The following is a 10,168-nucleotide window of genomic DNA, read 5'->3' as shown; positions in this document are numbered from 1 at the left end:
CCCAGGGTAACAGCTTGAGACTCTGTCAAAAAAAAAAAAAAAATACTAACAGAAAATCTAGGGAAAACTCTTCTAGGTATTGGTCTAGGGACAAAATTCACAACTAAGACTCCAAAAGCACAGGAATCACAAATAAAAATAGACAAATAGGTTAAATTAAACTAAAAAGCTTTTGAACAGCAAAACATAATCAACAAGAGTGACCAGACAACCTACATAATGGAGAAAATATATGCAAACTATGCTTCTGACAAGGGACTAATATTCAGAATTTATAAGGAACTCCAACAACTTAAAAAAAAAAATCCCACCAAAGACCCAAGTAGACATTTTCAAAAAGATGACAAATGGCCAAAAAGCATATGCAAAAATGTTTAACATCACTAATCATCAGAGAAATGCAAATTAAAACCACAATGAGATATCATTCTTCCCCAGTCAGAATGGCTATTATTAAAAAGACAAAAACTAACAGTTGTTGGTAAGAATGTGGAGAAAAGGAAACACAGTTGGTGGGAATGTACCTTAGCATAACCTCTATGGAAAACAATACAGAGGTTTCTCTAAGAACCAAAAGTAGTACTACTATTCAATCCAGCAATCTCACTATTATGAATCTACACAAAGGAAAATAATCCTCTATCAAAAAAATACTTGATATTTGCACGCATATAATTATTGCAGCACTATTTGCAACAGTAAAGATATAGCAGATATGGAACATATTTAAACATCCATCAATGAATGACTGAATAAAGAATTGTAGTAGATATACAACAGAAGTACTCAGCCATAAAAAAGAATGAAATCACATCTTTTGCAGCAATTTGGATGGAACTGGAGGCCATTATCTTAAATGAAACAACTCACACAGAAAGAAGAATACTATATGTTCTGACTTGTAAGTAGGAGCTAAATAATGGGTATACATGGACATACGGTATGCAATGCAGGAAATGAACACTTGGAGGAATGTAGGGTAGAAAGGCTGTGGATGATGAGAAATTACTTAATGGGTACAACATAATTGTTAGGGTAATGTATACATTAAAAGCCCTGACTTCACTACTACTCAATCTATGCATGTAACAAAATTACAACTGTATCTCATAAATATAAACAAATTCCCACTAAAGAAGGAGGATCCCTTGAGCTCAGGAATTTGAATTATAATGACTCCACTGGACTCTAGCCATGGCAACAAAGTGAGACTCTGTGTCAAAAAACAAAAGGAAAACCAAAACCAAAACCCCTCAAACGCCCCCCAAAAATAAAAAAAAACCCAGTCTTATATTTATGTAAAGATAAAAAGCCTTGTTTGATTTTTTTATTCTTGTCATTTTGAATGTTAACTTTGCTTAATAGTTGGGTAATACCTTACTACAAAGAGATAATACTACCTACGCCTCACAGAGTAATTGTAAGGATTATATGTAATAATATATTTAAAGGCATGTAGTATAAGTACTCAATATACAAAGTATCCATAAAGTTCATGTGCGATTTTTTGTGGACACCCAGTATATTACTGCTTTTTCCTCATATCTTGTCTTATTCTGTTTTTTAAAAATATATTAATTGTTACACATCTGTGAAACATTGTTGCCCAAAATATCTGACATAAATTGAAATGTCTTTAGATTTAACTTCTCATTTCCAGTTTATAGAATACGTCAGAGATAGAAGAATAAATTTAAAATACCATCAGGAAATAAACATAGAATGTAGGAAGAGGTCACTGCATTAAATGAAAAGAGGCATAACTAAGAGAGTCAAACAAATGCAGTATGTGCAACTTGAGTGGATCTTTATGTGAACAATGCAGATATAAAAGAAATTTTGGGGACAACTGAGATAATTTGAATATCAATGTGCTATTAAGAGCTTGTTAAGGAATAAAGAAGTTAGATAACTGTCAGAGAACTACAAATCAAAACTACAGTCAGATATTACTTAACTCCCGTGAGAATGTCAAGGAGTCCCAAAACAAAAGATGCTAGCATGGATGTGAAGAGAAAGAAACAGTCATTCACTTTTAGTGGGACTGTAAATCAGTGCAATCTCTATGGAAAGTAGTATGAAGATACCTCAAAGAACTAAAAGTACACCTACTTTTTTTTAATTAAATCATAGCTGTGTACATTAATGCAGTCATGGAGTACAGTGTGCTGGTTTAATATACAATTTGAAATATTTTCATAAAACTGGTTAACATAGCCTTCATGGCACTTTCTTAGTTATTGTGTTATTATATTTTACATTTAGAAAGATTCACATGTACCCTTGTAAGATGGACCATAGGTGTGGTCCCACCAACCACCCTCCCTCCACCCTTCTTCCCCCCTCCCCGCCCCTCCTTCTCCCTCTTCCCCATATTCTTGGGCTACAGCTTTCATATGAAAGGTATAAATTAGTTTAATAGTAGGGCTGAAGTACACCTACTTTTTGATTCAGCAATCCCACTAGTAGGTATTTACCCAAAGGGGGGAAAAAAGATGTTTTATCAAAAAGACACTTGCATTCAAATGTTTAGAGCAGCACAATGAACAACTGCAAGGATGTGGAAACAACCCAAGTACCCATTAATACATGAATGGATTAATAAAACGTAGCATATGCATACCATGAACTACTACTTAACCATAAAAAGTGGTGATCTACTATATTTTATAAAAACCTGGATGAAACTGGAGACCATTCTAAATATCACAAGAATGGAAAAACAAACACTATATGTGCTTAATACTAAGATGGAACGAGTTAATCAACACTTACATATACATATGGTACATATACATATGGAAGTAAAAATCCACAAAAATCAAGTAGGTAGGGGGAAAGGGTGGAGCAAATTCACACCTAATGTGTACAATGCACATATTCTAGGTAAAGGGCACATTTTTAACTTTGACTTAAAATAAAATGTATGAATCCAAGTTGTGTGACCAAAATGTATGTATTCCTATAATATTCTGAAATTTAGAAAGAAGTAATACATTTTATGGTACTGTGATTATATAAGAAATACCTTACTATTTTAGAGACATACTGTAAAATAAAATATCTACAAGTGAAACACCATAATCCTTGTAACTTAAAATATTTCAAGAAAATATATAAGGCAAATGTGGCAAAACATTAATAATTGCTAAATCCAGAGTGTGTGAGTATCCATATTTTTCTAGGTTGAAAATTTTCATAATAGGCAATTTTTTCAAAATTAACCAATCTTTCTTTTCCAGATTTTCTTTATAATATTGGAGATAGAAAACATTATAATATACAGGTGGCCATAAAATTTGTGTGCAATTTGAAATAGTGTGCAATTCAAAATTCCATACCAAAAAAAAATAAAAATAAAATGAATAATAAAATAAAATAAAATTCCATACAAACTTTATGGTCGCCCTGTATAACAGAATCCTGGGATAGCTCAAAAGGAAGGTCAGTACCCTTTCCCCCTCTGGTTAGCTCTACATTTTAGCATAACAAAACAAAGTATTCTAAGGCCAAGAGGAGTTTCTCATGCCTCTAATCCTAATACTCTGGGAGGCTAAGGCAGGTAGATTGCCTGAGCTCAGGAGTTAGAGACCAGCCTGCACTAGAGGGAGATCCTGTTTCTAAACATAACTCTAAACATAAACCAGGCATTGCGTCAGGCACCTGTAGTCTCAGCTACTTGAGAGGCTGAGACAAGAGGATCACTTGAACCCAAAAGTTTGAGGTTGCTGTGAGTGACAAAGTGGAACTCTGTCTTAAAAAAAAAGAATTATTCTATGGTTAGGATGTAAGTCTAAGTCATCCTTATATAGAATTTTTTAAAGTGAAATTAAATGTATGGTTGCATGTCAGCACTGTTCTAAGAACTTCACATGGAATATTTAATTTTCATAATAACTCTATGAAGCACATACTATTATTACTCCCATAATATGAACAAAACTACTTGATGAACCAACATGGCTGCTGGCTCCCTCCCTCAAAACCAACACTGCAGAAACTATAAAAGGTTAAAGGAAATATGAATTCCAGAAACTTATAGACACAAGTACATATGTGCATGCATATGCGCAGACAATCCTGGGGTGATAACTGGCATCATATGCCATCTGAAGTAGAGTTATTGAAACCAATTGTATAAGGGAAGATGTTACCAATATGAAAATCAAACACAAAATATTTTTAAAAGAGTCAAAATGAAATATGGGAGATAAAAAAATAACAGTTGAAATAAGGATAAACAGCAGGAGGGGTACAGTTAGATAACTTAGTGAATTAGAAGATCAGACTGGGGTACTCTTTCAGAAGAGAGTAGAAAAGAATAAAGAAATAGGAATACAAAATTAGAGATGAAAGATAGGGAAGCTAAAAGCAAAAAAAAAAAAAAAAAAAAACCAGGAGAGAAGAGGGGAAGGAGAAGGAGGAAGCAGAGGATGGAGGTAGGAGAAAAGAAGAAGGAGGAAAAAGAAAAGTGTGAAGGCACATCAAAGGAGAGTCTCAATTTACTTCTTCTACAAGTTTAATAATATAAAATACTAACATCAGCACAGTATAGTATAGTGGTTAAGAGTATGGGGTCTGAAGTCACAGCACTGAGTTCAAACGTATGCTATACCACTTATTAACTGTGTGACTTTTCTTTCTTTTTTTTTTTTATAAAGACAATACTAATCTGTCACCTAGGCTGGACTGCAGTGGTGTAATCACAGTGCACTGTAACCTCAAACTCCTGGTTAAGTGATCTTTTTGGCTTAACTTCTTGAGTAGCTAGAACTATAGATGCATGTTACCATGCTGGATAATTAAAAAAAAAAAAAACTTTGTAGAGAAGGGGTCTCACATGTTGCCTAGGTTGGTCTCAAACTCCTAGACTCAAGTGATTTTGAGAAGACACAAATTAAAGCTCCAATTCTCTTCTTTTTATAAGCCCACTATGACAGACTAATCACTCTCCGTTTCGATTTTACTGCCTGCAAAGTAAATATGATTCTAGCATTGCTTTTCAGTGATAATTCAGTGATCATTCCGAGACAATAAAAGTTCAGTTAAATATCACTACAGAGGTAACTAGAATTTCAAAATAGGCCAGATAAATGTGTCCAGCATTCTATTATTCACTACTGATAAAAGAGGAGCAAAGAATGTAGTTTTTTTTTTTTCTTTTTTTGGAGATAAAGTCTCACTTTATCCATAGCTCACAGCAACCTCAAACTCCTGGGCTTGAGCAATTCTCTTGCTTCAGCCTTCCGAGTAGCTTGGACCACAGGCGCCCCCCACCCCCGCCACTGCGTCCAGCTATTTTTATAGATTAAGTCTAGCTTTGGCTCAGACTGGTCTTGAACCTGTGAGCTCAGGCAATCCACCTGCCTCAGCCTTCCAAAGTGCTAGGATTACAGGCGTGAGCCACCACTCCTGGCCCTAAGAGTATAGTTCCTGCCTTTAACAAAGAGCTGCAAAAATAAAGAAAAAAAGGAAAAATAGTCAAGTGGCTAATAAAGTCTGAGATATTAAAACAAATTAGAAGTAGAGAAGTAGGTGGTGCCCGTAGTTCAGTGCATAGGGCATGAGCCACATACACCCAGGCTGGCGGATTCCAACCCAGCCAGGCCTGCTAAACAGCAATGACAACGCAACAAAAAAATAGCTGGGTATTGTGGCAGGTGCCTATAGTCCCAGCTACTTAGGAGGCTGGGGCAAGAGAATTGCTTAAGCCCAAGCGCTGGAGGTTGCTGTGAGTTGTGAGCTGTGACGCCAGGGCACTCTACCGAGGGAGACATAGTGAAACTCTGTCTCTTAAAAAAAAAAAATAGAAGTATAAAAGTAAAACACTAAATAAGAATATAAATGCAGAAGTAGGAATTATATAATAATGACTTAAAGAAGTAGTGGTAAGGAAGAAAGAACTAAAGTAATCACATTTTCAAGTAGGTTGAAAATAAGTGCTTTCAGAACTATCAAAGTACAAAGAAAAATTAACTCATAAAATGCATGCAATGTAATCACTATTGAGATAATACCAATAGAGGGAGATGAAAATGTACCATTTTTAGCAGTGTTTCATCTTAAAAAAATATGGATAAGAAGGTGTTTATAATTGTACTATATAATAATAGGAACCAACTTGGAATTTTCTTTAATAAAAATATAAAGAAATTGCTCACCACAAATATCAAAACACCTACTTGCACCCATTTCAGAGAACCAATTTTCAAATTCTATTACAGTAGCATCAAAGTTAAATGAAATTCTACATATAAACTCAGGCAACAAAGTTAACAATTATTGAGTACCTACATTGTGCCTGGTACTTCTCTGTCCCCATTGCTACTACCTCACTTCAGGTCTACACTACCTCTCCCAGATGGACCATTTTATTTTATTTTTGAGACAGAGTCTCATTCTGTCACCCTGGGAAGAATACCATGGCATGCTAAGCTCAGAGCTACCTCAAACTACCGGGCTTCAGCAATGTTCTTGCTTCAGCCTCCTGAGTAGGTAGGACTACATATGTGCCACCCAGCTAGTTTTCCTATTTTTAGTAGAGACAGGGTCATACTCTTTCTCAGGCTGGTCTCAAAGCCCTGAACTTGAGCATTTACCTGCCTCAGCCTTCCAGAGTAGATCATTAGAATAGTGTTCTAACAAGTATCTTCATATCCATTCTCTTTTCCCCAATCTATCCTCCACAATGATACACAAAATGATTTTTCTAAAATGAAAATCTGTTGTCAATCTCTTAAAGTCATTAAATAGATCCCAGAATCTATAAGATAATGTGCAAACTCTCTAATTTCTGTGATCTGATTCCCTGTACCCGCCCTTACTCTACCACTCTCTCTACTTATTTAACTGCTTGAGGCTCCTCAAACTGTGTTATGCATGTGTTCTTTTCATCTGCTCTCCCTCCTAAAGAGCTTTCTGCCCTTTTACTCTCCCAGCAATGGAAACAGCTACTTTCTATTTTCAATATTTGTTCAAGCCCTCCTAATATCAAGTTCCCATTCCTAACTTTTCTAAGAAAAAAAATGAACATTCTTCCTTTGGTGCCTGCACAGATTTCTATTTATAGGATCCTTAACTTTTTATTTATCAATGTATTCTTAGTGACCAGCATAATAATTTGCACATAAAAGGTACCCCCAAAAGTTTTAAATCAATTAATAAGTAAGTTTCATTACTTAGATTAAAAATTTTCACTGCCTAACCTTTTAAAAGCTACAATCCATCATCAGTCATTGAGATCTACTATTTATTTATTTATTTATTTTTTGCAGTTTTTTTTGGCTGGGGCTGGGTTTGAACCCACCACCTCCGGCATATGGGGCCAGCGCCCTATACTATTTATTTTCTTGAAATGTCTGATCTACTCCACAATAATCACCCTATTATATGTCTTTATCCTGGATTTAACTGCCAGGCTAATTTTCCAAAAAGTCCACATTCATTGTACAACATCCCCATTCAAGAACTTAGAATAAATACTATTTTAAAGCCAAATGCCTCTTCCATTTGCTTTTTGTGACTTTCCTACTTATCCCACCTCAATTCTTCATCTGGCCAATTTCATCATCCCTTTAGACTGATACACTAATTCTTACCTTTGTTCCTTCACTTGAACTGTTTAATCCCTCAAATTTCTTTCTTCCCTTTATCCAGTTAAATACTAACTACCTTTTACAGTCCAACTAGTCTTATTTTTTCCCATCAAAATTGTACCTGAATGCTCTGCCCTCCCCTTTCTATGATAGCAAACATGCCCAGTACCCATTATAACAGTGATTCTTTCATTTTTAAGAATGTTACTTTTCTTCCCCCAACTATATTATCAGTTACTTTGGGCATATCTCATACATTTCTTATTATACTTCTTTTTTTTTTTTTTTTTGCAGTTTTTGGCTGGGGCTGGGCTTGAACCCGCCAGCTCCAGCATATGGGGCCGGCACCCTACTCCTTTGAGCCACAGGCACTGCCTGCTTATTATACTTCCTTTTTAGATCCCTCACAGTTTTAGTTACTGTAATAGAAAGGCAACATGGTACAGTGTTTTACAGACTATTTCTAAGCAGAGACCCTCTCTTTAAATTTTATGTTGAAGTCTAATATATTAACATAAAAGATAAAATGAATAGAGACTCTGAATGAAATATGACGTGGAGCTTGATGTGCTCCTTGCCTAGCCTCTCTGTACTTGCTTAGCCATATGGTAATGTCCCTTAATCATCTCTGTGTAGATCTCTTGGATTCCTTGGAACATAATTTGAAAACTACTGGGTTCAGGTTCTAGGTCTAACACTTATTGGTGATGTATTCATGGCTAATTTTGAACTCTCTAAACCTCAGTTTCTTGAGATAAATAACCCTTTAACTACAGAGTGCTCAGAAAAGAATTGCGCCAATTGAGGAGTGCAGCAAGCACAAGAACTGTTATGATACACAGCGTACCTACTGGATGTTCTTTGGTGTCTTACTAACCAAAATAATTCACCTAAGATGGTTTCAGTTCCCATGATTTGTACAAATTATTTCAGGCACAACTGTGAAAAATATTGAGAAGAAAGCACATGATGCTTACAGACTCAAGTCAGGTTACATAACAGTAACATGTGTGATTAAGTTTTTTTGTTTTGTTTTGTTTTGGTTTTTTTGCAGTTTTTGGCCAGGGTGGGGTTTGAACCTGCCACCTCTGGTATATGGGGCCAGCGCCCTACTCCTTTGAGCCACAGGTGCTGCCCTGTGATCAAGTTTTTGCTTGCAAAAATAACATACCTAGAAGCATCTCATCATTAGCAACAAACCAACATCTTGTTTTGAATGCCAGAGGCATCCTTCACACCAAAGAAACATATTCACACCAAAAGACATCTTATTTGAACTTGACTTGCAGTCAAATTAACATGCATAAGAAAAGCTTTAAGAAATCTTAAAGCTGTCTATAGATTTGAAGAATTTAAACTTCACAAGGGATGATGAGCTACACTGACTATATTTTGTCTACAACTTTTTCTGTTTTTATCACTTTCTATGTGATAATATGTTTAGTTATTTATGTGCATGGCAAATGGCCCTCATGTGTAATTTCTTTGGGGAGGGGTTTATGCATGATTAATTTTCTCATACATCAATCAATAAACATTTGTAAAAAGAAAAAACTCTTAACTGTTAATATCACACAGTACTATTGACTGCAAAAGCATTCTATATTTAAAAATCCCGATTTACTTAAACAAAGGAACCTAAATGTCATTGAATTCTGGGAATTTCAGGCTCTCTGCCTTGTTTCTTGTATCTTTCTAATCTCCACGAGGAGGGGGGATAAAATATTATGATTAAGAGTACATGATTTCAAGTTGTTCAAACCTAATTTGAAGGCCAGCTTCCCCTACGGTGTGTAAACTTCGGTAAGTTAACCACCCTAAGCCTCAATTTCTTCATCTTGAAAATGAAAATACTATTTGCTTTTTTAGTTGCTGCTGGATTGAAGGACATAATCTGAACAACATATTGCTTTTCTTAGTATGCCTTTACAATATACTTCTCAAAGTCAGCAAATGATAAATCCTTATCAAAATAAAATAGATTTCCTGCAACCAGAAATTTGCCCTAAAGAACAAATTCAAGTTAATTTCCCCCTTTCTAACTGGAATATTCTTCTTCTATCACTACCCATGGGCTATTTCTCATAATAGTCAAAGTTTAAACTATAATTTTAGAAACTATAATTTTATATCTAATTAGATATAAAACCATTCTCAAATTGAAAAGATAAACTATGCTATATTTAACATTATAAATATAAACATATGTATAAATCCTTAAAAGAAGGTCTTTGTCATATAAAATTAATCAAATGATTAATGGTGTTGATATATATGAAGTAACAGAACAGGTAAGTAAACACTATGCTTGTTTTTAAAAAGGTAGTATATGGTCTGGGTGCCCCTAGCTCAGTGGTTAGGGTGCCAGCCACATACAATGGGGCTGGTGGGTTCAAACCTGGCCTGAGTCTGCTAAACAACAATGACAACTACAACAACAACAACAACAACAAAAATAGCTGGTGCTGCGGCAGACTCCTTAGTCCTAGCTACTTGGGAGGCTGAGGCAAGAGAATCGCTTGAGCCCAAGAGTTTGAGGTTGCCGTGAGCTATGACATCACAGCACTTTACCC

At 35.3% G+C, this 10,168-nt stretch overlaps 1 protein-coding gene across 8 annotated transcripts in view; it reads right to left on the bottom strand.

Moving 5' to 3' along the window:
- The window catches only part of ATRX (ATRX, chromatin remodeler), a 325,591-nt gene that overhangs the window by 34,314 nt on the left and 281,109 nt on the right, over nucleotides 1-10,168 (bottom strand). The window lies entirely within an intron of this gene.

Source organism: Otolemur garnettii, unplaced genomic scaffold (assembly GCF_000181295.1).
Source record: "Otolemur garnettii isolate 467f Iridium unplaced genomic scaffold, OtoGar3 scaffold00175, whole genome shotgun sequence".
Classification (NCBI taxonomy): Eukaryota; Metazoa; Chordata; class Mammalia; order Primates; family Galagidae; genus Otolemur; species Otolemur garnettii.
Note: the sequence above shows the minus strand (reverse complement) of the source record. Positions and strands in the feature narration are given on the sequence as shown.